The sequence below is a fragment of the Nasonia vitripennis genome, chromosome 1, assembly GCF_009193385.2.
Source record: "Nasonia vitripennis strain AsymCx chromosome 1, Nvit_psr_1.1, whole genome shotgun sequence".
Classification (NCBI taxonomy): domain Eukaryota; kingdom Metazoa; phylum Arthropoda; class Insecta; order Hymenoptera; family Pteromalidae; genus Nasonia; species Nasonia vitripennis.
The window spans coordinates 20193055-20219837 of record NC_045757.1 but is presented as its reverse complement, the minus strand read 5'-3'; the positions used below and the strand labels follow the sequence as shown (position 1 = coordinate 20219837).

Below are 26783 nucleotides of genomic sequence, written 5' to 3'. Positions count from 1 at the left end.
TTCTCCCATACAGCGCATGCACTCGAGAGGATGATAGGCATCGACCTTTAACGTACTTATAACGTCGATTGCGGAAGATACGGGATGTGTACGCGCGCCTGTGTGTACGAATGCGTTAGCGCGAGATATATTGGAGAGATTCGATGGTCATTATGTTGCGCGACGTGAGCGCGCAGGGACTCTATGCGCGTGTTTTCTCTTCATTCGCGTGCGCTGCGCGCACGTGCAGCGCGGAGAGATATAATCGCGCAAATTGACTGTAACAAAACGCTTCTCGTATGTCAATATATCCTAATGAGCTGGATCGTCTCTCACTCGACTGTGGATTCGCTTTTTTTTTTATTCAGTCATACATATGCATACATAGTCATACATTTACTTGAGTCCTCTCGTGCGGCTTAGAAAGTTCAAGTTTGTGGATCGATAAATCTGACTTTGACAGGGCGAAGTCGGTTTCGCGATTGAAAAAGCGACGTACACTTATTACGCAGATTTTTAGCGCTGGCGACATTGTCGAGCATATCCAAACTAGCATGCGTGTATACGAAATGATTCATCTATGGAAACTTCAAACTATGCAGCTATCAAACCAAAAACTCCGAACCCCCCGCAACAGGCTAGTCCGTGTATAACGAAGCCGGTCAATCAGGCTTGGAAAGGCGCGCGTTTTCCGCATTAGTCTCGGCAATTAACCAGCGATGTGTAAGCAGTCGCGCGCAGGGAAAAACGGCGTCTCGCATCGGCAAGCTTGCGTGGGCGGGGCGCATACTGAGAGAGGCGCACCTGCACTCGAGAACGGCCTTTCGGAGGTCGATTCCGCCGTGCGCGGCACGATACTACTTCGCTATAGCGTTGAAAGCCCCTAGGGACACGCCAGATTGATTTCTCCCGTTTGTTTATTTTTATACGCACGCGATCGCGCAATCGGATGGCTAATTACATTTTATGGACTCTCATTTAGCAATCGTCGGGTTTTCACTGGAGAAACCATATATTCCACGGGTATACAAAAGAGCCCGGAGAGATTCCTCTATTACCAATCAATTTCGCAAGATCATCCCATGCAGGCGCGCGCGCGCGTCTCTGCGCCGAACTCGTGCCAGCGGAATAGCCTATACTCTAATGAAATTATGCAAAGCTCTATAATCAAAGCCTGTAAGCGAGGGCGTGTCGTCCTCTTCTCTCAGCCGTTGTATTAGCCTGCATACGCGCACTCGTCTTCGTAGAACATACACGGAAAAGAAAAAAAAGTCAACGGATTCTTAGGAGCGACTCTCTCATTGTTAAAAGCGGGACGAGCAGTGGCGCGCGTAGAGCCTTGAATAAGTGACCGTTTTCAATTACCGATATTGCAGGCGAAAGGGGTCCGCGCCGGCGAGGAGAGAAGATGTATAATAAATACGCGGATCTGAGGATGACGGCCGCATTGTTGGCCGGGACACAATGAGCAGTGCTTCTCGGGTTCGTTGGACCACGAGGAAAAGCCACAATAAGACGGAGGAGAGGACTATTGACACAATTTTTCGCGCTCCAGCGAGTCGTTCGGGGGTGCCGTCGTAAATTCGCTTAAGGAGATCGACCGGTTACGATGCGGACGGATTGTTAAGAAACGTGATACGGATCTTTTGTGCGGGACTGGATGTTGAGTCACATCCATTAATTCGTGCGTGCGGAGCAGTGATTGCCAATAGGTTAACGGCGATACACTAACGCAGCGCAGAAGCGAGCTCGCTCTCGAAGCCTCGTTACAAAGCAAACGAAAAATCCCTTTAAAAGAATCGTTCCTCGAAAGAGACTCGCCGGTGCATTACCACTCGCGTCCGCTCGTATTCAAAGCGAAGAAAATATACGAGCCGAAGGTCATCGAAGGTCCATCACAACCCCGCAAGAGGTTGACGATCTCTCGTCTCGAGAGAAGACCTTCTCAAGGTGAGCTCTGTCTCCGGCGCACTGCAGGCGCATATAAATATGCACACGTGCGCGCGCGAGGTTGGCATTTTTGCCCGTGTCTTGCTCGCGCGCGGTGTGCCGTATGAGCTTTTCAATTTACAAGTCGCTGCAGTATATGAGAGAGGACGTAGGTGAGCGGAGTCGCGGACGACCTAATGTGCGTGTCCACCTACGTGCGCGAGCGGTGTTTGCTCAAAATCTCAAGGAGGAAGAGAGCGAAGGTGGTTTTCTGAAGGAGGCGAGGTTTTCAATGATTCCGCGCGCGGCTCTATTTGTTCGCCGAGAGCTGGGATGGAATCGACGAGTCCGCGATGCACGAGCGAGGAGACTTTTATTGTCGAGATGATATTGTATGCAGGAATCGTTATTCACGAGTTTGTTAGCTAGATTTACTGCAAATACTAGGTTAACAAACCGTTCAAAAGTCACATCTCTATACAGCAACTCCCTCCGTCGCATCCAGAATCTCTTAGCCCCGCGCGCGCAGTCACCGATGAAATCTTGTGGGCCTACCTCTTACGCACACCCCGCATCGAATCGATCGATCTCCCTCGAAAGGAAAAAAAACGCTGGAGAAAAAGAGAGAAGCAGATAGACCAGGTCGAGTCGCGCGCCAGTCTCGTGCCTAATCCCGACGCAGATGCTGCCGCACCGCCGTCTTCTTCGCGCGACGAATGCTCGCATAAAGGAGCCACTGCGGACACGAGAAGGAGGCGCACGTGGGTCGATCAAACAGCTGGATCATCTCGTGCGTGCGCCCGGGCGCGTGCCTTATACTCTCGCTCCTTGCGCTGTCCCTTTTTTTCTCTCCTCGCTTCTTCTTCCGATGCTGTAGTCTAAAGGTGCAGGGGCTCTCCAGGTGCCTTTTTCGCCGGGGGACCGACTCTCTGCCGCGACTATGCCTCGTGTGTGTCCGTCTGGGGTGTGTATGTCCTCGCGGTGAGATGATGCAAGAGAGAGAGAGAGAGAGAGAGAGAGAGAGAGAGAGAGAGAGAGAGAGAGAGAGAGAGAGATGGAGAAGCAAAGTGTACGTAATAGAGGGATTTCTTTCGGCGACGGGTTATTTTATGGACGAAAGAGAGAGAGAGAGAGAGAGAGAGAGAGAGAGGGAGGGAGAGAGAGAGAGAGAGAGGATGCCTCGCTGTGTGAATTATTCAAATTTGTCGGCTCTTGCTGATGGAGGCGCAAGAGGAAGCTGATTGATGGAACTCGAGGGCGTGCGCGCGTGTGTGTACCTATTCTATCAAAAAAGCCCTTGCGCGTGCGAGGAAACGTTACTGGGAAGTGAATTATGCAACGGTCGGTGCACTCTTGGACCGGTCGTTGGGAGAATTAAAAGTAACGCAATTGACGCGCGCGCGGGCAGGTAATAATTCAAGCGAAGACTAAGCACGAAAACTACTGTTTTCTTTCCAGATTTCACGCGCGGCCCAGCGCAGAGAGCGCCGCTGAGCTCCTTCAGTCTCTCGGTCCATTCATCTTCGAGAAATTAAGTCGGGACGCGAGCGCGCGATCACCATTAAAAAATTAAGCGCGTAACGCCGTAAAAAGCCCATTATCGGCGTGCCGAGAGAGAGCCGCTTGTTGTTTAAAAAGGAGAACGAGCAGAGCACGGAGAGGAGATATATAGCCAGCTGTAAATTTAACGAGATCTTTACAAAGGGAGATCGCGTTACGCACGGAGATTCGTCATTTTCCGAGTGTGACACCGCGCTCAGAGCTGCTTAGAATGAAGGCGAATATACATGTATGTAATAGGTGGCATGGACGTGCGCCCTATTGGTTATTGTTACACGGAGCGCGTTTGTTGCAACAAAGTGCGATCGTCACCATAAACTTTTGTATTCTGTGCGTTATTACCGCATCACTATCGTATTCGTATAACTGTATGAGCGCAGCGTTATATGCAAAGTGTATAGACATAAAGACTCGATACCCCTTGCGTGGCGATGTAACGAGCGGCTGTCTCTCCCCGCGATCAATAATAAGAAACTCTCCTATTGCGCGCGAAAATACGGCACAAAAAGCTCGAGTCTGTGATCAGCGATTTTTACGCTCATCGATAATCACACGTTTGTTTTTGACTCCAATTTCCTCCTTCGATTCAGGCTCATTTACATCGCGCTAAAAATAGCTTGTGTAAAAGAGAGGCCGTATACAATAAAAATTAATGAGATTTCTAAACGCGCGGAAGAGAGAGATAGAGAGACAGAGCAAACAATAGGCCTCTCGTAATAATAGCCGTGTGAATATCGTTCGCACTTGTGCATGATCGCTCTCTGTCTTGCTTGTACGTTTGGTCCAATGAATATGTGTGTAATTACGTTGGATTTTAATGGATCGGTCAACTAGAGACGTGTACGTGCGTACGCGTGGGCTCATGGGACGACGCCTGATGTCTGCTACGCGATGAAGAAAAAAAAATTAAGAGACACAGCTCTACGAGAAGATTCGAGCGAGATAAAGAGCTAGGCGAGCGCTGGTCTTGAATAAATTGTTTCGATTCGGTTTAATTGAGTCTTTTCTCATGAGTGGACGGCAATAAATTATTTCTCCGCCGCGGCTTCCAGAAACTAGGAAAGTCCGACGTACAAACAACCCGCTACTCACTTAATTAATAATTATGCCGCTGTCGAACTGCAGCACTCGTACAGTGAAATAATCCCAACGATTCTCGAACGCGCCACACTTTTTAATTAAAACACATGCAGAGACAACAATAGCTCGCCGAGCGCAGAAAAATAGGCTCGAAAAATAATAATAAGTGCTAGCAGGCCACGCACGGCGGCGGCTCAACGTCTGTCCCGGGTAGCTCGAGAAAGTCAAAAGGGGGCCCCTTTCGAAAGTCGTGGCACTACACAGATCTACACTACCCGGAACGCACTCCTATACGCGTAGTAGTAATATATAGACTCCGCGGCGAGTCGGCTCATTAAGGCTAATGACGCAGATCGCGTAATTATTCCAATAAGCGTCGAGCGCGCGCGTAAGAGAGAGAGAGAGAGAGAGAGAGAGAGCCAACGTATCAATTTATTATAATTGTACGCACGGCGCGAGTTACAGGGGTCTAACGCTATTGTCCGCCAGCGAGAGCGTTTGTACGTGGGGATATAGAAATTATACGTCTATCGGAGGCGCGAGACTGTCGCGACTGTATTAGATGAGTCGTTTGGTGTACGTATCACGAGCGTGAAAGAATTGAGTACGTGCGTAAATTATGGCGTATACTTTTGAACTCTCGAGATTTCGTCGGTATACATTGATCCGCGGGTTTAGCGCGATAATTGATAGACGCCGCGTCGACGGGATTATTCGCATAAACCTCGGAAATAAAGTTTCGGGCTAATACCCATTGGAAAATGCCGTATACGAGAGCTAATCACGCATACGAAATCACCTCTAAACTCTCCGACGATCGGCAAGAGATACGAGGCGCGCACACGGTACGGCCGAAGAAAAATAATGCTGGAAGCGAAACGAGACAATGTAAAGTTAATTATCGGATGTCTCGAGGACGATTCCTTATCTCCCCCCGAAAGTGGGGGCGCTCCGTGCACTTTTATCCGAAAATCAATCGGCCACGGAGAGATTCCTCGTAACAGCGCCGCGGTGGCGTGGGCGTTGATTTAGAAGTTCTTTTACCAGCGTATCAAGATTAAACGTATCCGTTTACACTGTGTAAAGCGAGCGATGATCTACGAAAGGCAGATCGAGTGTCATCGGGTGACGTGATAATTAAGCACCGAATCTCGAAGCCGGTCGTTATGTAACGAACGCATATACCTATATGGTATGCGGGAACTTATAGGAGTGTATCACAGAGGGAATAAGCACGGAGTAAAAATTTGGAGAAAGCTTTATCGGCTGTATGGACGAGAAAGCGAGGCCGTGTGCACAGGCGGAGGAAAAATAGTCGAGCAAACACAGCGCCGACGCGCTTCTTGAAAATTCAAATAGTCGCGCGCGCGCGCGCGCGAGTCCACTTAGCGGCCTCTTCTCTCGACCCCCGCGTATATAATAGTGTGACGGACTGCAGTCGCGCGGCCGTGTGGGTAAATCCGAGTGTCAATAGGTGGAGGCGTTCGAGCTCGAGTAAATCTCTTAATCCGAGAAAGCGCTTGTTCTGTGATTGGACGTCATTTTCGAGCGAGCTTTGAATTTCTGAGCGAGTTGAGTTGAAGCTTGTAATTAATTGTGAAACGCGGCTCCGATACCATAATCATCAAGTTGCAATTGAATTTCAAATTGTTTAATTACCACTTTCGGTTAATTAAGTATAAGCATACGAAGAAAGATGAAGCCATCAGTTCGAAGTACGCGCGATATGTTCCACAAAATAATAAACTGGCGAGATTGTACGTCCGATAGCTTAAGAAAGCAGTTAGAAAACGCCCATTTTCTCTGAAAGTCTCGGGCGCGCGCGTCGCGTATATGAGAACTCGCCCGTCCGGCAGCAGCAGCGACGAGGCATCATCCAAAAGCGCGTTATTTGCTGTGTCACCTGTGCAGGAAATATAGCACTGCATACATTTGTGAAAGGTTCCGAGAACTAGACAAGTCCTCGACTCGTCTCTCGTATACGATGCATACGTACACGTATACAAAGCGTATATTACGAGAGATGAGTTTTTCATTTTTGTGAGCGCGCGCGCGTGCGAGTGTGTGAGAGGCTTCACGTAACAGCCGATTAGTGTGGCCGTGATGAGCGAAGGAGGAAGAGAAAAGTATACGAGATTTTTGTTTACACTGTTATGGCGCCTATTATTATCACTGACTCTGGAACGACACGGCTCTCGACGACGAGGCTATTATCTATAGTCGTAAATGCTTAAATGCAGAATGTAATTAGGTGATTTAGCGCGGTGCTAATAATGTCTCTATATGTTTGGTTTAGCTGATTAATTTGCATATTTAAGTTGCAAGATTTTTATTTTTATTGAAAATATATTCGCGAGCTCCAAAAAAAGCCTTAAACAACTTGCTCGCTCCTGGCTGTCGAAGCTGGCCTAAACGATTAGCAAAATTCTTCTTCGTCAATCCGTGCATGTATACGTATAGGAAGAGACTTAAGAGTCGGAACCGACTGTTACAATTTGTTTCGAGTAGAGAAAGACGCGGACTCGACACGCGGACGATCGGACATTATTCAGGAATCCAGGATCATAAATTTCTCTATCGCGATTAACATTTTTCTCTCTCCCTCTCTCCGGCGCGCGCATGGAAACTACTATACGGACGGCGTGTCTTCCAATGATGTCCCTCAACGTATCGCTCACTTTCTTGCTGTCTCCTACACGTGCGCTATTTATAAATCTCTGATCGCTTTTTATTATAAGTTTAGAATATATTACTATTAAGATTGACCTTGATTATTTAAAACAGTATCATTTATAAAATTCTCTATACATATATATTTTGGGAGAATGTAAGGCGAAGAATCTGAGGGTAGATATGAGGATCAAAGCGTTATTCAATGATCAAACTCTGCGATGTTAGAAGATGAACAATAGCCATCACATAATATAATGAATGAATTATCATTTTAATCTGATTAATTATGTGAATTGTGAATTCAAATTCATAACAGAGATTTTGAAAAAATAAAAACGCAGTTTTAAGAAAATAGTATCAACCACGGTCACCCCACCCTCATGACTTGTGCGTGGTGTGTCATTGACTTAACTGACATATCGTTTAACAAAAAGTAAAAGACAAACGTAGTGTGGTAGCAATCACTAGCAAAACAGTCGACCAAAATCCATCACCTGTAATAAAATTGTCTGAATCTCCATAACTCACAGACAGCTAATTCATACTAACTCTTTTTAACCATCATCATCCGCGAGAACTTGTTCCCATACGCATCTTCTCTCCACACGCAGTCTCCACGCGACCGGTGGCAGCGCGCACACTTCATGTTTTTCTCGACGAGGCTTCGTAATTCCTCTCCTAGTGGAAAAGGCCCCTGTGCTGCCGCCGCGCGTCGGTCCCAAACCGGCTCGCAACCGCGCGAGAAAAGAACGACGATGCGAGCAACCCTTGCGCGACGACGAGGAGCCGCTGGCGCGTGGGCAGCTTACTTAATACTTCTATATGTATAGTGCACACACGACGACTCGATCTTCTCGGAAGGATCTGCGCTGCCTCTTTTACATTCGCTCATGTGCCGTCGACCTGTTTGTCGTTTTTCGCACTTTAGACACGCACCTCCCGGTGTTCCTCTCTCTCTTACGCGAGAGCTTTAATAGAGCTGCGAGAGCGAGAGATTGCGTTTTGCTCTGTTTCTACACTGAGGAGGAGGATGAGTCTTAATGAATTCAAGTGTTGCGAGCTAAGAGAGATGGAAGTTTTGGTGCTTTTGCTGTGGAGGTGGTTCGGAATAGATTTTCAGGCGGACGGCAGGTGCTGCTGACTCTGCGCTCGGCTACTGTGCGCGGGTGATTATGCAACTTTATCGGGATGACTTTTTTGCTTTGCTTCTTTGGCATACATTCGCGTGTATGTTGTGGGAGATTGAAAATGTTTTGTTATTTTGCATTTGAATTCTTGGCGTGGCAGAATATGTACAGTTATATGGTGCGCGATGCGATAATTAATAGTTTTGCAGTTGAGAATAATTTTAAATTCTTCGTCTGTTACAGGTACGTGTTACGAAAGAAATCAGCTTAGAGCAGCAAGTAGATTTATTGGCCATCCATTCATTGAAACGCAGCTGATAAGGTAAAAACAGTCTTTGCATAAAAAGTATATGTATAATAAACATTCAAACTTCCTGGTGTGCCATCACACATTATTAACTAAAAATGACGCAACGCAAAAGTAAAATAAATCAACCAAAAGTTGCCCGCACAACAACAGTGACTCTACCACTCTGTGTAACACGTCTAAATCCAGACTCCAAGCTCCGCGATATATAAGAATCAACAAGTTACTCACCTACGCAGCTCTCTCTTTCTCTCTCTCTCTCTCTCTCTCTCTCTCTCTCTCTCCGTCTCGCTCTCTCACCTACATCTTCTCTCTTTCTCTCTCCGGTGTCAGAAGTAGGGGACCGGTAGGCGTGGTTCGGCTTCCTCGCGCTCGCGCGCAAGCGTGCGCTGCCCCGTGTACGTGTACTTATATACGTTTCGCGCGCTCGTTCTGTCGAGGAGTAGGAAAGGGGGCGACCGACCGGTGTGTTGGCTTCTCTCTCGCGCTCTCTGCGTCTCTCGATACACATAGCGCTCGTGCGCCCACCTCGCGCCTATAATACTGTGCCGCAGTGGCCGAGTGCACGGCTGCGAAGACTACCGGACAGAGAAGCTGACGATCTGCTGATCTGATGGTCGCTTTTTTAGTTTGGATCTTATCGGAAATTGTGCAAACGTTACGGTTCGGTTGTTTCGCACTACGTAAAGATTGCATTCGAGGGATAATAAAGCGATCGTCCCGAAAAAAGCACGAACACGATTTGGAAGCAGGTATATTAGATAATGCGGTGCTCGTGATTCGTCATAAAACAAGATAATCTTAATTTAATGCGATTACGGAGTACGACTTCGTATGCAGTCCGCCTAATCACAGAGGCTCGGACTGACTAAATAAGCCATAACTGTCCATAAAACCGTTACGCAATACAACAAATAGAGCGGCGATTGCATTAATGGCACGGCGTTTAGGCGATAATCAGACAAACTTTTATTGCCGAACTAATTGCGCGTAAAGTCATGAGCATTATAGCCCGCGGGCCGATATTCTCGCATGCAGGTACGAAAGCCTCTTACGTTTAACGTATATCATTGCCGTTTTTCAGGCGAGGCAACACCAACGTGCTCTCTCCCAAAGAAAACATGTTATACTCTTTCATATACAGCGCAGGTTTTAAAAGTCAGCGGTCGATCGAAAGAAATCATCCTCCCATCATCTCGACCTTCGCAGCGATACCCGATAAACAAAAGCAAATCAGCACAGTAGCGGCCGCCGCAGCGGCACAACAACGCGAGAAAAAAGGCGTATCTCTCGCTCTCACACACACATGCAAGCACAGTCAGTCTCTCTCTCTCTCTTACAAAATAAAAACCTCTGGAGCGGCGATCCCCACTCCAGCAGCGAGCGGCGCCTCAGTAGTGTGGGAGGGGGTGTACGAGGGCGGACGGGCCGCAAAATCCGCGGCCGGGGGAAGAGCCAAGAAAGTCTCTCTCTCTCTCTTTCTCTCTCGCGCGTACACACACGCGCGAGCGAGTAGTGGGGGCAGCCAGACAAAGACAGAGGGAGAGAATCGCTCCCGCACATGGACGCGCAGAGGGGGAGGGGGAACGGCAGCCGCAGCAGCAGCGGCCGCAGCGGGTCTCGCGCTCTCGAGTCTGCAGGCACTGCAGTCGGCGCGAGACCGCGCTACCGTAAGTCTCGAGAAGGGAGTGTTGCGCGTTTACGCAAGCGCCTGTTTGGCCCTTCTGTGTGAAGAGATATCATCGTACTCCGAAATCAGCCCTTGGGATTTACCGGATGAAAAAAAACACTGAGTTCGCGTGCGAGTTTCGTTCTTGTTATTGTTATTCAGCGAACGGACTGTTTTTTGTTTTTTCCTCTCCCCGTTTGCAAAAAACAAGTACACGCCTACGTTCTGTCGGCTCGAGGAGAGGAGAGTGTTCGCCGAAGGACTGTGCGACGACGAGGTGTTCTCATCTCCCGATGTGCATTGGCAGACAAGTGTCGTGACTCTGCGCGAGGCTCGCGATAATACACTTGTTCGCATCCATGTAACGACTGTGTGCGGTTGATGGTATAAGAGAAGATCAGTGATCGAAACACGTGTGCGCGAGTCGCGCAGATAATCGTCAGCAGCGAGCCTCTTCCTCGGAAGATAACAAAGCGCAAGTGTCGCGGCCAACGAGCCGACGTGAGGAGTGAAGCTGGGTCTCGCGGTGGAAGGATTCGAGCCCCGAGCGCCGGACGGATGCGACTTGTGCGCCGGAGATTTTAAAGAGCACTGGGTAAGCTTTCTCCTTGTGTTGTCTTCGTCGCTCGTGCAATGCGTTATTTCGAGAGAGTTTTTGCGCGCCACGCGGAGATAGGCAGTGTGCGCGGCTTGTACAAGTGTGCCGGCGCAGTGACGCGTTGCTGCGCGTGCAAGCGGCGGCCGACGGAAAAGCGCGCGCGTGGAAAAGCTTTGCGCCGGCGCGGAACTTGCGGGCTTGAATTTCGACTCGTATGGGAGATTCCTGGGGCAAACTGTTGAATGCATCCGCGGGACCTTGGCTCGATTGCTTGCTGGAAGTCGGTTGATCGATAAGCCGCGAGTTTCAATTGTTTCGAAGCTTTCTGTCGTGGCTGAATATCAGAGTGGAATGCACAATCCACGATTTACGTTGGGTTCACTGGACTATCGGTGTCAGCTGACTTATCTCGATGTAAGCTTATCGAAAATGTACGATATGAAATTTTCGTATGAGACCTTCGGAGGCTAAAGTTTGAAATTCGTTTGTGGGGCGCAAGTGCTTTACTGAAAACGGAAGTCTTAGAGTTTTAACTGAGGCGGAGTTTGAAAATCGTTGAGGAAAAGTACACAACGAGAAGCTTAATCTTTTGTACTTCTTAAAGTTGGACGCTAACGGCAAAATGCGTCTAAAATTGTTTTATACCCCATCGTATAAGTCAATGAAAAAGGTACATAAATCTCGCAGATTATATGGATTTTAGCGTGAATTTTAATCTCGTCTGGCGCGTGAGTGAATCCTCTGAAATGTAAATCTGAAATACGTGTCACTAAAGACTTGATAGCGCCATGAAAGTTTTCAAAATCTCGAATATATAAAAAAAACTTTCGCGTAATCCTCGAGATTATTAAATGAGTCTCTGATAGCGACTAAATGTTCAATAAATAAACGTTGCAAACTTTCCTGTGCATTAAGTTGAGCCTTTCACAATCGATCCCGCAGACAGTTCATCAGTCATGCCAGCGTTAAAAATGACATAAAAATAAAAAAAATACACAACACAAACAAATTTATCGTACACGATACACTTCATAAATAATATCGCTCGCGCACGGTAGCTAAAACCAATACGGAAATAGGCGACAGATTCGCGACAGTTCGAGCGACCATAAATCAAACAGAAGGAGATTTTAAAAATTCCCTTCAAACACCTCTTCAGACACGACGACAAACGTCGATGGCTCGTAAACTCGTATAACGATCACACGCCATTTATTTAAACAAACAATAGCGCCGCGTCTCCGCTGCTATATTACGATATATTACACTCGAGTCGTCTCGCGCGCGTCTAAAAATATTCCGTTTATTTTTATTATCGAAAAGAGATGTGCACGCGAGCTTGCGCTTACGTCATCGAAAATTATCTCTCGGCGCTCTCGGCTTTCGCGCGTCCACTGCAAGCCCGATTAAATCTCGCAACACGAAAACTGCATCCAACCATGCACTCGATTGTCTCGTCGCCGCTGCACACACCCGCGCATGCATACACACGTATGTGGTGCGGAGAGAGAGAGAGAGAGAGAGAGAGAGAGAGAGAGAGAGAGAGAGAGAGAGAGAGAAAATAGCACGCGCGTGAATACGCAAAAAAACGTGCTTATATTCGCGCATCGGATTTTTATAAAGTTATTTTATTATATAAAGTGCGCGCGGTTCGAAATTAGAACGCGTCTGTCCGAGAGCTGCAGAGGATTAAAATTATTCGCAGGCTGCTACCTACGTCATAAAGTGAAAAACAGCGCGTTGTGCGTATGAATGCGCGTTGCACGCGCAGTGTTTCATCAGTTCATAAGAGAGTTTGTTTAGCGATTCCTACGCGCGAAACAAAGTGCATCGACAGTAGCCAAAAATCCGGTACACAGCAGTAGTGCATCGACAGTCTCCCCAACCTAGAACCTTCCGTTCTCTCCCTCGTCCAGTGCACATACGTATATACGGACAACACCGCGTCCCTTTCACGAGTCGTCGAGTGTCGCAAAAAATAATATCACAAAGCCCGCGTCTCCGCAAACGCGCAAAAACAGGGGATGACGCGCGTCGCTTGTGGAGCAAGGCTATTCCGCGTTCGTTACTCGCGCGGGGGCGTTTATATACCTACCTGTGTGCCACGCTATAAAGCTCGGCGGCTGGGCTGCTCAACGAAGCGTCGCGGCGCTAAGCGTCGGCGAAGTGGAGCGAACACACGCCGGTATATGCACACACATGCGCACACAGGGACACGTCGAAGTGTCGCGCGTATATTGCGCGACGGCTACTCTCGTCGGGAGAGATGATACAAGCCTCTATGTCGCGCATCCCTTACACGCTCTGTATATTTAGACGCTGCTGCCCTGGCTTCGGTAAGACTCCTTTTGTTATATTTAAAGCTCGCGTGCGAGATACGAGCGCGTTTATGAAAATCAGATTTCTGCAATGAAATAAGCGCGGGCGCGCGATCATCAAAGGTAAAAACACTCGAGACAAACAGACGTATATCGCTCCCCTCAAAACGCTCGAGCGCGCATATCGCGGCCGCACATCTGCAGCATCAGCGCGGCAGTGCGTACAACGAAGCGACGACTCCCTCCACGATTATACTTGGCCGACGATCGCGTCCTTCCTGTCTCGTGCCGCGGCGGCGGCGGCGGCGGCGTCTCTCTTGTTCACGCTCCACGGCCTCCGCGACGCGTGTACGCGAAGGTGACGCGTGTGCGCGCCGCGCCAGCGGCTCCTCCTCGCGCGTTACACGCGTTTCCTCCCCTTTTAACGCCGCCGTCGGCAGAGCTGGAAAATTGACTCGAGCGTATCTCTTTGAGTTTTCTTGTTTGCGCTGAAGCTTTGAGGTCTCTCGCGCGCTGTAAAATTACGAAAACTGCTTGAATTCGAAATGATCGGCACTTGGCCAGTTTACACCTTGATAAGAGCATTAAATTTCTTCCTCCGCCGCCGAGGAGGATATAGAAAGTATCTCGCGTGTGTTCGATTCGCGAAAGTCCCGTTTTCGGGAATTCCCAAGCTTCCGTCGTAAATTTTTTTTTTAATCGAACGAGATTATTAACGCTTAACGAAGAAGCTCCGCGTACCACATTAGGGTTAACTCGGAGTTATATTTTCGGCGCTAATTTAACGGATTACTTTTCGCGCAATACAATCTGGGAGAAGAATTCCTTAATCATCCTCTGACCGAACGCCATACCTCGTGTCAGCGGTGTGAAATAAAGCGAATACATCCCGCTCATAATCTGCCCGCATCTGCCTATAACATAATCCGCAGCGAGACAGGCGGCGTATTATACACATCCTAAATCAAAAAGAGAAAACAGCTCGCGGGGTCGAATACATTATACCGAGGAGTGCGCAAAAAAGGCAGTAATTTTTCGATCGACTTACTTATAAGCCTTACAGTCGCGAGCGGTATGATAATTAGCGCGACCTAGCGTGGGCGTGAGGTTAAATTGGGGATTGCGGAATATCAGAAGTTCTGGGAACGCGCTCCGTACAACTGTAGAGAGTAGGAGACCTTCGCACGTGCGCGGCTCTCGCCTAATAATCCTTTTTTCGACTGGTTTTCATAATATTATGCGCGACTAGACTCCGCGTCTCTCTATAGCCGGAATTCTCGCCTCCTCTATTTCTGTGTTTTGGAATGGGAGAGCTGCGGCGCACATTAGTACACGCGTGTGTTGTCGTAGGAGTGACGGGACAATTTTCATTCTATTCACGATCGCGCTGTTTTTTCCTCCGAGAAACTTCGAGAAGGTTATGCTCTCTCTCTATTATTTAATCGTGCACCTGCTCGCATCCGAGTTGCGAATTGAATCTTGTTTGATCGTTTTGCCGCGCGATAGCAGCTGTAATCCACACGGTGTAGTGGTATTATATGGTACAGCTATGATTCGAATAATCACTCCGACGACAATTGCGATAGTCTTCGTTACGAGAATCCGATCCGGCGACTATCTAGTTTATACAACACTGTACAGTACAGTCTCACAAAACGGCCCGACGATTTTCCCCGAAGTCATAGCTCGCGCGCGCGACAAAATATTCAGCGAGGTGAAAAGAGAGCAGTGCCGCGTTTCTCTCCCCGGACGACGGAATCATAATCGCACGGCTATAAAGCAGTAGTGCTCGCGCGATACATATTGTTTGGTTGAGCAATCGCCCGCGCGTACGCGAGCAGCCGCGGAGCTGTCTCGGAAAGACTCGCCGCAAGTTTATTGACGCGCGCGGCGGCGTAAATAATAGCCAACCACGCAGCTTTTTCACTATGAGCTACTCCTTTTTATCGTTATTTATCCGCCTATTTTTCATGCGCGAGCTATCTGTCCTTATATTTTTTTCTCGCTACAGGCGCATACGATTGTTCATTAATATTTTATGCCCGTCGTGCCTTCTGATACCGTGGCTGCGCTTTTCAGATTCGAATACCGCGCGCGTTTTCAAATTCGCAATTTCTTCTTTTAGTTGCGGCCGCCATAATTATTCTAATCAATCAAAGTGCGCAATAGTATGCGCTCAAAAAGGTCGGCGAATCCCAAAGTTCAAATTCCCAGTTAGCCATAAGTCTCTTATCGCTATCTCTCTCTTTATTCCGCTTATATGCACATTCGATACATTATACTCGCAGCCGCGTCGAGCGATGGCGTGCGAACGAACGAGCGGCTCTCTTCCATTGTCTCTTAATTCGAGCGCGCGCTTCGTCGTCTGTTGATACGTCGCTGCTGACTGTGCGTGTTGTATAGGTACGTGAGAGACCGTGAAAAGGCACCCGCGCAGGTGTCTCGCGGGCAAATTATCAGCGGCGATGTATCCATATGGTCGTAGGAGGAGTAAACAAACAAGTGCACGACCTTTTGCACGTGTTTGCGGAGGAATTTTGTTGTGGCGAGATACGAGAGGGTAGACTTTGATCGGCGAATTATTTGCTTCGGCGTCGCAGTGACGCGGCATTTTTTTTATAGAAGGAAAATTTCTCCTTGTACCATCGCCACGTTCGGACGGTATTATGAAGTAGGACACACCTGTGTGCCGCGCAGTCTCCGAGACTGAAACTGGTGTTTGCTTTTTTCTCTCTCCTCCTTTGCTATTCAGCCGAAACTTTAAATGCTGAAATTCTCTCAGACGAGTATTTGGTTTCGCATTGATTAGCTCATTTGGGATTGGCTTTCGCGTGTGATTTGTCACTTTGCGGTTTCTCGATGCTTCAAAGGCCGCTATGCCGAATATACACCATACGCTGTGATACCTCGGCCTTTTAATTTTTTTTTAAGGATAATACGATAAAGCAGCGAATTTTCGGAGAATCACGCGCATATGGCAGAGCAGAGTTTCGTGGCAGTAGGACATTGATACAGTCAACGCGGCGGAGGCGTATACGCGTTATATTATATAGAAGCCGCGTCCGCTGGCAGTATTCCAGTGACACAAAAATGGCAGCAAATATAAGTAACGAAGATAGCCGCCGCCGCTGCGTGTGTTTTGTTATTCGCGCGCGAAATTTTCGAAAGATAGCCTCGTCGCTCGGCTGCTGATTTTACGCAACTGGGCTAATCAGCGCACACGATTCGCATTTACGTGCGTACGGTCCCTTCGCGAAGCAGGAAAAATAATGAGTTTATCGGAGTGATTTCACAGCGCGGAGACGTGACGCGACGTCGTGAGGCCGATGAAAGGTACACATGTGCAGGAGCTAATAAAACCGCGGAGGAAATAATTACGCCAATTCGAAAATGCAATAATAACAAAATCCCCCCCGCTTCGACGGACAATTTCTTTCGCAAGGTTCTACACACGGCGCGGTTCGATCGCTGCTGTACAAGTTGTACTTCTGTTTTATTGCGACGACGATGCGCTGCTACGGCTTGACTTTTTAATCACCGTAATCGTTCCTGGCATACGCGTACAGGTACCATACGCAAGGCAAACAACGATAAAAATCTCGTCGAAGGCGTAAAATTGCCACGTACTTACACGCCATCCTCGGCATAATTCTCCCCTGTACTACTACCTACACCACTCGTGAAAAAGGCGGAAATTCGAGCGCGCGCGCGGCTCTGTGCATCGTCGTCGTCATTACTATACCACTACCAGAAGCTTCAACCATAAAACCAGCCCATATCGCTCGCGCGGCACACGAGGCTCACAGCAAACAGAATAAAGCAAAAAGGGCCGATCGATCGACTTTCGTGCGTGCACACCGCAATCCTCCTCTTCCCTCCTCGTCGTCGTCGTCGTTCGGGGAGGAAATCACGAGGGAGAGAGAGAGAGAGAGAGAGAGAGAGAGAGAGAGAGAGAGATAGAGAGAGAGAGAGAGAGAGAGGCTTTATGTTGGATTTTTGCGCGGATCATCGAACGTGAGCAATCTCTCGGTGGCCGCCGTAGAGTAGCCGCCTCCGGCGCAATTATGAAATCCATTTGACGTAATTGCGCGAATGAACGCATATAACCGGCTGCTGCTGTGCAGAGCCGAGGCTACCGTGCTTAATCAAACGGCATCTGCGACGAGCGAGAGAAGAGCTCCGCTGCTCTGCCGCGTGTGTTGCAAGTGTGTACTGCTGTTGCTTCGATGATAAAAATTGATGACGATTGTTTTAGAAAAAATCGCCAGCCGACTTATCGAAATTTCGCATCGCGACCTTTAAATCTCGCGCGATAGAACACGCCGAACGTTATCGCGACGTCGCATCTCCGCGCACGCGTGCGTCTCTTTCGTAACCACTTTGCTTCTCTCGTCGCATTATGTAAATCTCTCTTTCTTCATAGTACGAGAATGCTTTTTTAATAACGCCCAGAAAAAAATTTGGTGATGCAGAAGGAGGCGATAATTAACCGGCGCGTGCGCGGGAAAAACAAAAAAGCCCCGCCGCCTTGATATCGGTGACATATTTCATGCGAGAGTGGAGTATAATATGTGTAGATAGATAGAGAGAGAGAGAGAGAGAGAGAGAGAGAGAGAGAGAGAGAGAGAGAGAGAAAGAGAGAGAGAGATGCACTCTACATACGCCTCCGCGCGGCGCTTTCTCGAATTCTCTCGAGATGGACCGCTCCGCTCCGCGATGCCGTATCAGCGTGAGAAAAAAGGCAGCGCGGCAGCAGGTATTTTATTTTAGATACGGCCTATTACACCTGTAACGGTAATGAATATTTATAGATATAGAGAGGATCCAGCTCTTCTCTGGTCTCCCTCTCTCAGTGATATTCGGTGCGACTTGTTTTTCTGCTTCTTTTTCCACTCTCTTTCCTCCTTCCCACCCTCGCTCGGCGACTTCCCTTTTCATTATATTATACACCCGGAATAAATCCGCGCGAGGATGATCATCCTCATTCTAGCCCCGGAGAGGGAAAGAGTTATTTATGGGCCTTAATCAATCGAAAATTTGTAAGCCAGGCCACTTTAATAAAGATCGATGAATATGTATGACGAAGAGAGAAAGACGCAGGTGGAATATATCGGTTTCCGAAGAGCGTTTCCTGGAAAAAGGCGGTGTGTAGAAAAAAAATCGCGGCGCGTCACACCACGGGGTTTCCTTTTATTCACTCAAGACAGAGAAAGAGGGAGGATGGACGTTTCAGCGTGTCTTGAGTTATTGCATCGAGATAGCGATAACATTTATATAATTGAGAGAATAAAGCTTCGGGAATCGAAAAAAGTATGCACGCACGAAACGAGGATGGAAAGTCCGGGAGAGGCCTTTTGTGTCGCGACCTCAAAATCAAAACACACGGCCTGCAGTATAAAATCTCGTTTTATTTTTATTCGTCAAATTAACAAAATCGTCGATAAATTCTTCGATTATGCATACTCTGAGAACAGGTTGGCGTCTCTTATATTATGCAAGGAAAAGTAAAGCGTGACAAAGTTATGAAATTTTTAAACGTGCTATTTGTCAGAGTAAATACGATTTTAATAACGCCGTATGCGCGCGTCTGTGTGTGTGTGTGTGTGTGTGTGTGCTTCCGCGCTCGAGTCCCATCAAAACGAACGACGTTAATCAATCATCATCCCAGCTGGAATATGATGGTCTTGAATAATAAAAACGATGAATACGAATGCAGAGAAGAGGCTAGAAATCAAATTCCAGATGTATAAACATTGAGAAACGTCGTCCATTAAAAGTCGGCGTACTTTCTACACCATACACCTCGTGCACGATCTATGCGCACGCAGCTCTTCGAAGCTCTCCTGTCTCATGCACACACACGTATAATTTAGATTTCATAAAAAAAGTTTTACAGACGCTCTCGTCATGAAACGAAACGATGCAGCGTAAAAATTAATACCGTGACTGGGGACTTTGGCTACACGGCGCGGCCTAGAATAGGCTCAATTTACTATTTTTACCTAATAAAGAATCGAGCGACGCAAGGACAATCGGCTAATTATAATACCATCCCGGCGTTATTTAAAGTCCATTCGGAAAATAACGGTCCTATAGCGAATATCCGAGAATCCTTGCGCTGTATAGGCTAGTCATCCTCGTCGTATCCACCAGAAGAAAAAAAGAAGAGCCGAGCGCGCGCATATAATATCCCGCAGCGCGAGGCGCAAAAAAACGAGTTTCGTATCCTTGTGTCATCGATAAAATTCACAGCCCGCTGCTCCGTCAGTTCTCCCCACACACGCATACACACACGGCGTGTACGTACGCGGCGACTTGGATGAGATATGAGCCGGAGCGGTTGGGCCGTTAATTACGCTGAATTACACCTGCGGCTGTAGAAGAGCCACCTACGCCGGTCTGAGGAAATAGAGACTGGTCCGACTGGCTCTCTTTGTGGGTGCGTATACTCCGAGAGTATTTCGCTCCGAGGGCATGACGAGCTGCTGCCGCTGTTTTGCTCGAGGGGGGTGAGCTGGCCTTGATCGTGATAGTGGAATTGATGTTTTAATTGAATTTTAATGGGGCTTTTTTGCTTCACGATATCAGCTGTTATTGTTATACGTTTTTAATCGTGCTTTTTTTCCTGTATGTTCCAGGTGAGTTTGACAAACGCAAAATCGACCGACACTTAATACGGCATTGACAACCCACGTAAGTTAAAGCAATTAAATGAGTAATGGGCTTTCGATACAGAAGCGCTCTTCTCGCTTACAAATTTTCTTCGGGGAATATAACGCGGCCATGGCGGCGAAATTCGATTGAATCAATTAATCGCGCTAAAAGCCCAGAGCGAAAGAAGCGTAAAAATTGAAACAAGCCGCGCATCTCGTAACGAGCTACTCCACTCCAGCGTTCACCGATAAATAACAACTTCGAAGAGACTTTCATCCGCGCGCGCATAAAACTCATCAGGTACATACCAGCGACAGCGTCAGGGCAACAAAATTATTAACCCGAGCAGCTTCACCTCTCAGCCCATCTGGTACAGAGTTCGCGCGCGTGCCAAGCGAGAGTAGCGGTACACAGCCTCGCGCGCGACCTTGACCGTGAATCTCGTTCCACCCTCGACGTACGGGGTGAGAGATGCAGCACGTGGGGGTCGCCGCCGGTAAAAATCAATAGCGCGGTTGCGCGCAGCGTGTGCGAAAACCCCGGACACACTGACACGGGCTAATACAGGGCGCTCGTGTGTGTGCGCGTGCGGGTGTCTGTGAGTGTTTGCGCCGCTCCGGGAGAGAGGAGACCAGCTGATTTCATCCCGCGAGGAAGAGAGAGAGAGAGAGAGAGAGAGAGAGAGAGAGAGAGAGAGAGAGAGAGAGAGAGGGTCGAGGGGTGGGTGGCTTCAAAGGATCTTCCGACCTTGGTGCCGAGAGCGCGGCCAGTCGTCGAGAGGAGAGTGACGGAGCCGAGTTGTACTGGTGTGTAAGCGAGTGTGTGTGGCGTACAGTTCGAGGCGGATGCTGAGCTTGTGATTATTCGCTTCCTGCCGAGTGTGCAAATTTAACCGAGGTGAGCTTTCCGGCTAATGTGTTTTGTTTTGCAAGCGGCTGCTGCGATAGGTTACTTATTAGTTCGTTACTTTTACACGTTCATCATTATATATATATATATATATATATATATATATATATATATCGCTAATCAACATTGCATAAAAATTCATTCTCGCATGACTAATCCACAAATCGATGTGTGAAACTGTCAAAATCTTTCGGTGTACAGTTTATGCGCCGAGAAAGCCTGTAACATATGCCTTTTTTCTCTCTAAAGCTATTACTTACTTTGCACAGCTATTTGTTTGCTAACGCTCTCGATATGTACACCCTTTTAAGCACGTGCCAATATTTCACTTTCCACGTATCAAAATAAAGTTTGCAGACTGCTTTTTATAAAACGCGTCGCACGTGTGTTGTTACATTTTACGCTACACTATTAAACTCGCAAAGAGCTATTGACGTAGCTTCGTCGCGAGTCTGCCTATAAATAAATCAGCTCGAATTATTTTTAATCGGGACAGTTCGTTGATAAACAATGCTTGAAGTAATGCGAAATCACCAAAAATTCTTCAAATTAGTTTCGTTAGAGAACGCAGGTTAGCTTTGACAAAACAACCTTCCAACTAGGTCGCTCCAAACTACACCTACAAAGTAAAAAAAAGAAATGCAAAAAGTTGTTTGCTTTATGCAAAACTTCTTTCTCGATCTAGAATCGCGTTAATTAACGTCAATTACCACAGTGAGCCTCCAGCTTCGTCAAATCAGCTCGCGCCGTAAGCCGATTCCGCGTTTCGCCCAATAAATAATCCATGGCGCTCGGCGCAAAAAGCCCAATAAAAAAGCTCAGCCGCACACATCACGCGGCTGCGGCATCCAGCACAATCCCGAGGATGACACACGCTCACCTCGCGCGTCGTAAATAAAATATCGCCATATCTCCTGATGTATACGCGCTCGCGAGAAAAAAAGTGCAGCATAAAAAGCGTCAACTCTACACGTGCGCGTGTGCAACTTTAAAGCTCTCCCTCTCTCGCTCCGGGAGAGCTTTAAAGCTCTCTGAGCTTTCTCCCGGTGACCCCCCCCCCCTTAACGTGCGCGTTCCCGGCGAAACTCACTCTCACTCTCCCTCCCTGTACGTGTGTATGTGTGTGCGAGCGCGCGCGTGTGTATACTGAGAGAAAAGAATCCTTGACACAAAGAAGAATTCTTAACTGTTAAGAAAATTGGATTAAAATATGGAGAAATCCAAGCGTCTTAACAGTTAGGTTTTCAGATTTTTTAATTTTCGTAACTTTCTTTCCATCGACGTAAAATCACTAGCACTTTATAATTACTTGTTTTCACTTCTCATTATCATTTAGTATCGCACTGAGACTATTCGATGTTGAAAGATTCTTTGTTTTTGCAAAATATATTCGAATGATAGCACAATAGGTATCATACGAATATAACCTTACACATAACCCCGCTTTTCTGTGTATATAAAACTATCACAAAAGTATTTATGCATACAGAATCTTCGACTTCATCGAACAAGTTCTACGATATTTTAAATGTTGTGCATCAATATGCTTTCTTCCAGGTACGTAAAAAAGCATATCACGCGTGAAATAGTATAAACGCATGTACGGGTCTCCGATTGCAGCCGACACGTTTGGACACCTCACGTAGTCGCGTGCCGACGAGTCGCGCTGTTGCTGCACTCGGTCGATAAGTTTTTACCGACAGTGCGCTACAATCGCTCAAAAATTCCTAAATCCTTAATAGTTAAGAATTCTTTTCTTACTATGAAGAAATTTTCGTTTGCAACAAATATATGAAAAATAAGCTGTGGTTAAGTCGCGAATCCTTTACGACAAGGATTCTTTTCTCTCAGTGATATACACAGACACACAAGAGATGCGCCGCGCGTGGCGGTTTTTATCGATCGACCCCTCGAGCTACTGCTTTTATTGCTGCTGCTGCTCTGGTCCAAGTTCGAGGCTGGACGTTCGCTTTTCCGAGACGCGACTAGCCAAGTTCGAGGTCGCGCGCTTTCTACTTAATTTTATAGCTATATTTTTTCTCGCTTTTGCGTTGAGAGAGACTTTTCGCGGAAGAGTTGCGAGCTTGCTTTTCTTTCCCCGGTTAATTGCGGGAGCTTTTTGAGCTTGCGGGATTCGTGCTCGGGTTTATCGATCGGATTTTCTTCTCGTTTGTTGAGGAGACTGGCTCTTGCAGCTTAACTTTTTTTTTATTGAAACGCGTAAAACGTTCTTCGTATTGCCGTTCGATTCTTGTGTATTGACAAACCTCGATATGCGATGCTGTTTGGTATTTTGATTGGAAAACCAGGTGTTCGAAACCTTGACGAAATATGAATAAAATTGAATGCAATCGTGTAGAATTGTAGAATATTTATATAAACCTGCTCCATTGCTCTCTTTTTTATAGGTATATACTTTATTAAATACTCCTGACCGGACTTGTAGTAGCTAACAAAGCAGTTTCGGACTGACATTTCTCTCCCTGCTTGAACTTTCGGGCTCTCCAGTCTCTATGACTACCGACGATAGGTGGCGCACAGGCACTGTCCCTATTTTCTTTATCACTATCTGCGCGCAGAAAGTATGTATAGCCTTTTTTTCCAAACAGCGTCGTGAGCCGCTCATGCTATGACATTTTTTTCACGTTCGCACACTTGGTATTCAACTGAATAATTCGCTGACTCATGGCCAATTCGGCAACGAATAATATCAGTGGGCTTAGTATCGCTCATTTTAGAATCAGATTTTACGTTACAGTGTATTAAAGCTGCGCCGTCGAGATCTTCCCTTCGTCATATCCAGCTTTAACTCACCGCACCCGTCGACCATAGAATGCGACGCCCTCGCTTTTTTCCACGACCGTCACTGCAACTGGACGATCGCAAAACACAAATCGAATGTTTGAGATTCGTCGCTGATTGTCGATCGTTTCTTCGAGAATGTCACGTAAAAATAGCCGCCTATGATTGACAGTTTATCTCTCCCCCTCATTCGGAGTCGCGCGGATAAGAAGTCAGCTGCAGTGGTAATGATGCACGTATCGCGCGAGTTACGCTCCTCCATACGCGCGCGTTGTGTATTATACGCGTTCTGGTCGCGGCGGCTCGTTTTATTTTGCAAAAGCGAAAATAGAACGCTCGTCGTCATGTCCAGATGCTTATCTTTTTTATTTTCATAATTACGCTGGCGCTGATGTCACTCTTATCGCGGCCGCCTCATCCGCGGATCATGACGTTTATTTTCAATCCGAGAGATAGCTTTATTTCTATACGACTCGTCCAACGTTTTTCCTTTTTCTTATTCTTCCAGTCCGAGTGTTAGTCATGCGTCATTTCGCTTTTAGTCTACATTACGCAATGATTATCGAGAAGTCGTCTCCTTCTAAAGTAAACAGCGCCGCGCAGCGTTCGATCAATTTGTAAAGATTTGTCGAAAGCGCGCTATTATGTGAATAAAAAAGCGGCCTGCCTACCTACACACAGGCAAGTCGCAAGAAGCCGAAGGAGGAAAACAAAAGAATGAGAGAGAAAGAGAAGTCGCCCTCATCTTCGGCAGCGGCGCCATTAGCGCGCATTCGCGGCTTGTAAGTCCCTCGTCTTATCGGGCCGATCGGATCGTCCTCGTGGCCTCCGGACGATGAGAAAGAGAAAGAGAGGAGCGAGTCCAAGGTTCAACGGCGGCGGTTCGCTCGCACAGTGTACACCTGTTGGTGGGTGTCCCTCTTCCCTATCTCTCGCTTTCTCTTTTTTCTAGAGAGAGAGAGAGAGAGAGAGAGAGAGAGAGAGAGAGAGAGAGAGAGAGAGAGAGAGAGAGAGGAGCCGCCGAGCGCAAGGTGCTTCTTCTTTTTGCGGTCGCTCTCGTCTCATTTGTTAGTGCGCTGTCCACCCACGCCTGTGCCGGAGAGAGGCTTCATTCAAATTTCTCTCGGCTTGAATTTTTCTTCGGGATTTAATCCTTTTTAGATATGGCGATATACCTCTCTACATTAGACGCTCCGTTGACGAATGGTCTTTTTTTTTTATATAATATGGGTGCAGCGTTGATGATCGCTGCGCGGGTATGGAGAAACGAAGAGTGAGTTATGAAGTTTCTAGCTTTTCGGTGTTAATACGCGGGAGGGACGTACATGCATATTTATGTGTCGATACGATGCTTTTTCTTGTTTACCGTCGCTTTGCTGGATTCTCACGCAGTTTATATGCAGATGCTGCACCTGATGAACGATCGTCGGACCAGCTCTTGCTCAAACACACTTCGAGAGATAAGCCGTGCCTGGCTTGTATTCGAATCATTCGTTTATGGTAATCGCGCGTCATTGCCAATATTCATTCAAATAATATCCAACGACTGTTCTAAGCCTCGACAATGTTCGATAGACTCTTTCCTCTCGCGCGCGTCGCTCGGCAGAAAGAACAGACCTCTCGCTCATCAAACTCGAATTAAGTTTCGCGCGCGTTAAATTCTCAGGCAGGTACGAGTTTTCTCGCGTCGCAAGAAACGAAAAAAATTGTTTGATCGTCCGACGACGGCGTGGCCGCAGCAGCGGCAGGTGTTCCAGACGGACTCTCTGAAAATGGTGTAACGACGGATGCGTTGCGCAAGGGACTACTGCCTCCGAGCGCGTACACTCACACACACACGCTCACGCCGTATTATATCCCGAGGCTTTTCCGAGAGGCTGGAATTCGAAAAATCTTTTTAGCCTGATTTATGGAGCCGTCTCTTATCGAGTCGAAAGCTATATATATAGCCGCCGAGAGTAAAGGGCCCGACGACAAGGGTGATAACTAAATTCAATAATGGCTCGGCTTGTCGGCGGTGTGCTCGTCGAAATTGGTGATTTACGAAACGATCGTCGCTTTGTCTCACAAAAAAAGCCTCTCGCTTGAGTTGAGTGCGTCTTTTTATTGCTCCCTCTCTCTCTCTCTCTCTCTCTCTCTCTCTCTCTCTCTCTCTCTCTCTCTCTCTCTCTCTCTCTCTCTCTCTCTCTCTCTCTCTCTCTCTCTCTCTCTCTCTGACAACAAATCACAGTCCTCGCAAGCCCTCCCGGCGAATTAAAAGAAGAAACTGCGCGAAAAATTCCCCAGAACCCGTGGATCCCTTCACTCGCGCGCTCTTCTCGCGCGACTGGTATACACACACGCGTACACGGCACTTTACACCGAGGCGCGCAATAAGTCCTGGTCGGCGGCGGCACGCACTCGAGAGAGCGACATTCCCGAGAGGTGGCCGCGGAACATTTTGGTTTGCGCCATTTTGTCGTTGTGCGCGCGTGCGAATACCAGCGCATAAAACTCGAGAGAGCGCGCGCACTTTTTCTCACGCGGCTGCGAAATTTACGGCGAGAGCGGCCGCTGACACTCACACCGCGCGGGAGAGTTTCTCGATATGACATCGCGCCGGGGAGAACGTCGCATCTCATTGATGTGCAGCGCTCGACTCCCCCGTGTTGTGTATGGCTCTCGGATATACAGCTTCTTGCGCGAAGTGAGCCGACAGCAACCCTCTCGTCAAAACACTGGCGGATCCCAAGCCGGCTGCATTCCCCCGCGCGCGTGTGTGTGTATAACTGCGCTAACGAAACACTTCCCGTGCTCTCACGTCTACCGATCTGTCTCTCGCTCGTCACACCGCTCGCGGAATGCCTCATGCGGCAGTAGCATTTTCTTCTTGCGTTGCGTCACCGCGCCTGTGAGTGCGTGTGTTTTGTGCGGCTCACCTGCGCGCTCGCGCGAGCGAAGCGAGGAAGAAATCTGCTCGTATAGGAAAAAAGTCGAAAGAGACGAGCCGCGAGACGCGCAGCTATGCGGCATGTGCGTGCGAGGGACGCCCTCGCCGCCCACTACCTACTGCTCTGCTGTTACGCGCAGGTCTTCTTTTTTCTGGGACTATCGGCTTCCTAGGATCGGGGGGCTTCTGTAACGGTTCTCAATCTTTCGGGAGAGACTCGGAAAGAAGTTGCCAATTTGATGCTGTTTA

The 26783-nt window shown here is 47.8% G+C and overlaps 1 protein-coding gene across 5 annotated transcripts in view; it reads left to right on the top strand.

Moving 5' to 3' along the window:
- The window catches only part of LOC100117267 (zinc finger protein 768), a 62759-nt gene that overhangs the window by 9424 nt on the left and 26552 nt on the right, over window positions 1-26783 (top strand). For 2 of the 5 annotated variants that reach the window (XM_016988930.3, XM_032596131.1), the window contains exons 1-2: window positions 10290-10919; window positions 19879-19933. The exons of 1 other annotated variant lie outside the window; for it this stretch is intronic. The gene's annotated coding sequence lies outside the window, so the exon portion shown is untranslated. Of the gene's footprint in view, window positions 1-10289; window positions 10920-19878; window positions 19934-20652; window positions 20792-26783 lie in introns of those variants that run through there. 2 more of the 5 variants (XM_003427734.5, XM_016988929.3) reach the window with 2 other exon arrangements.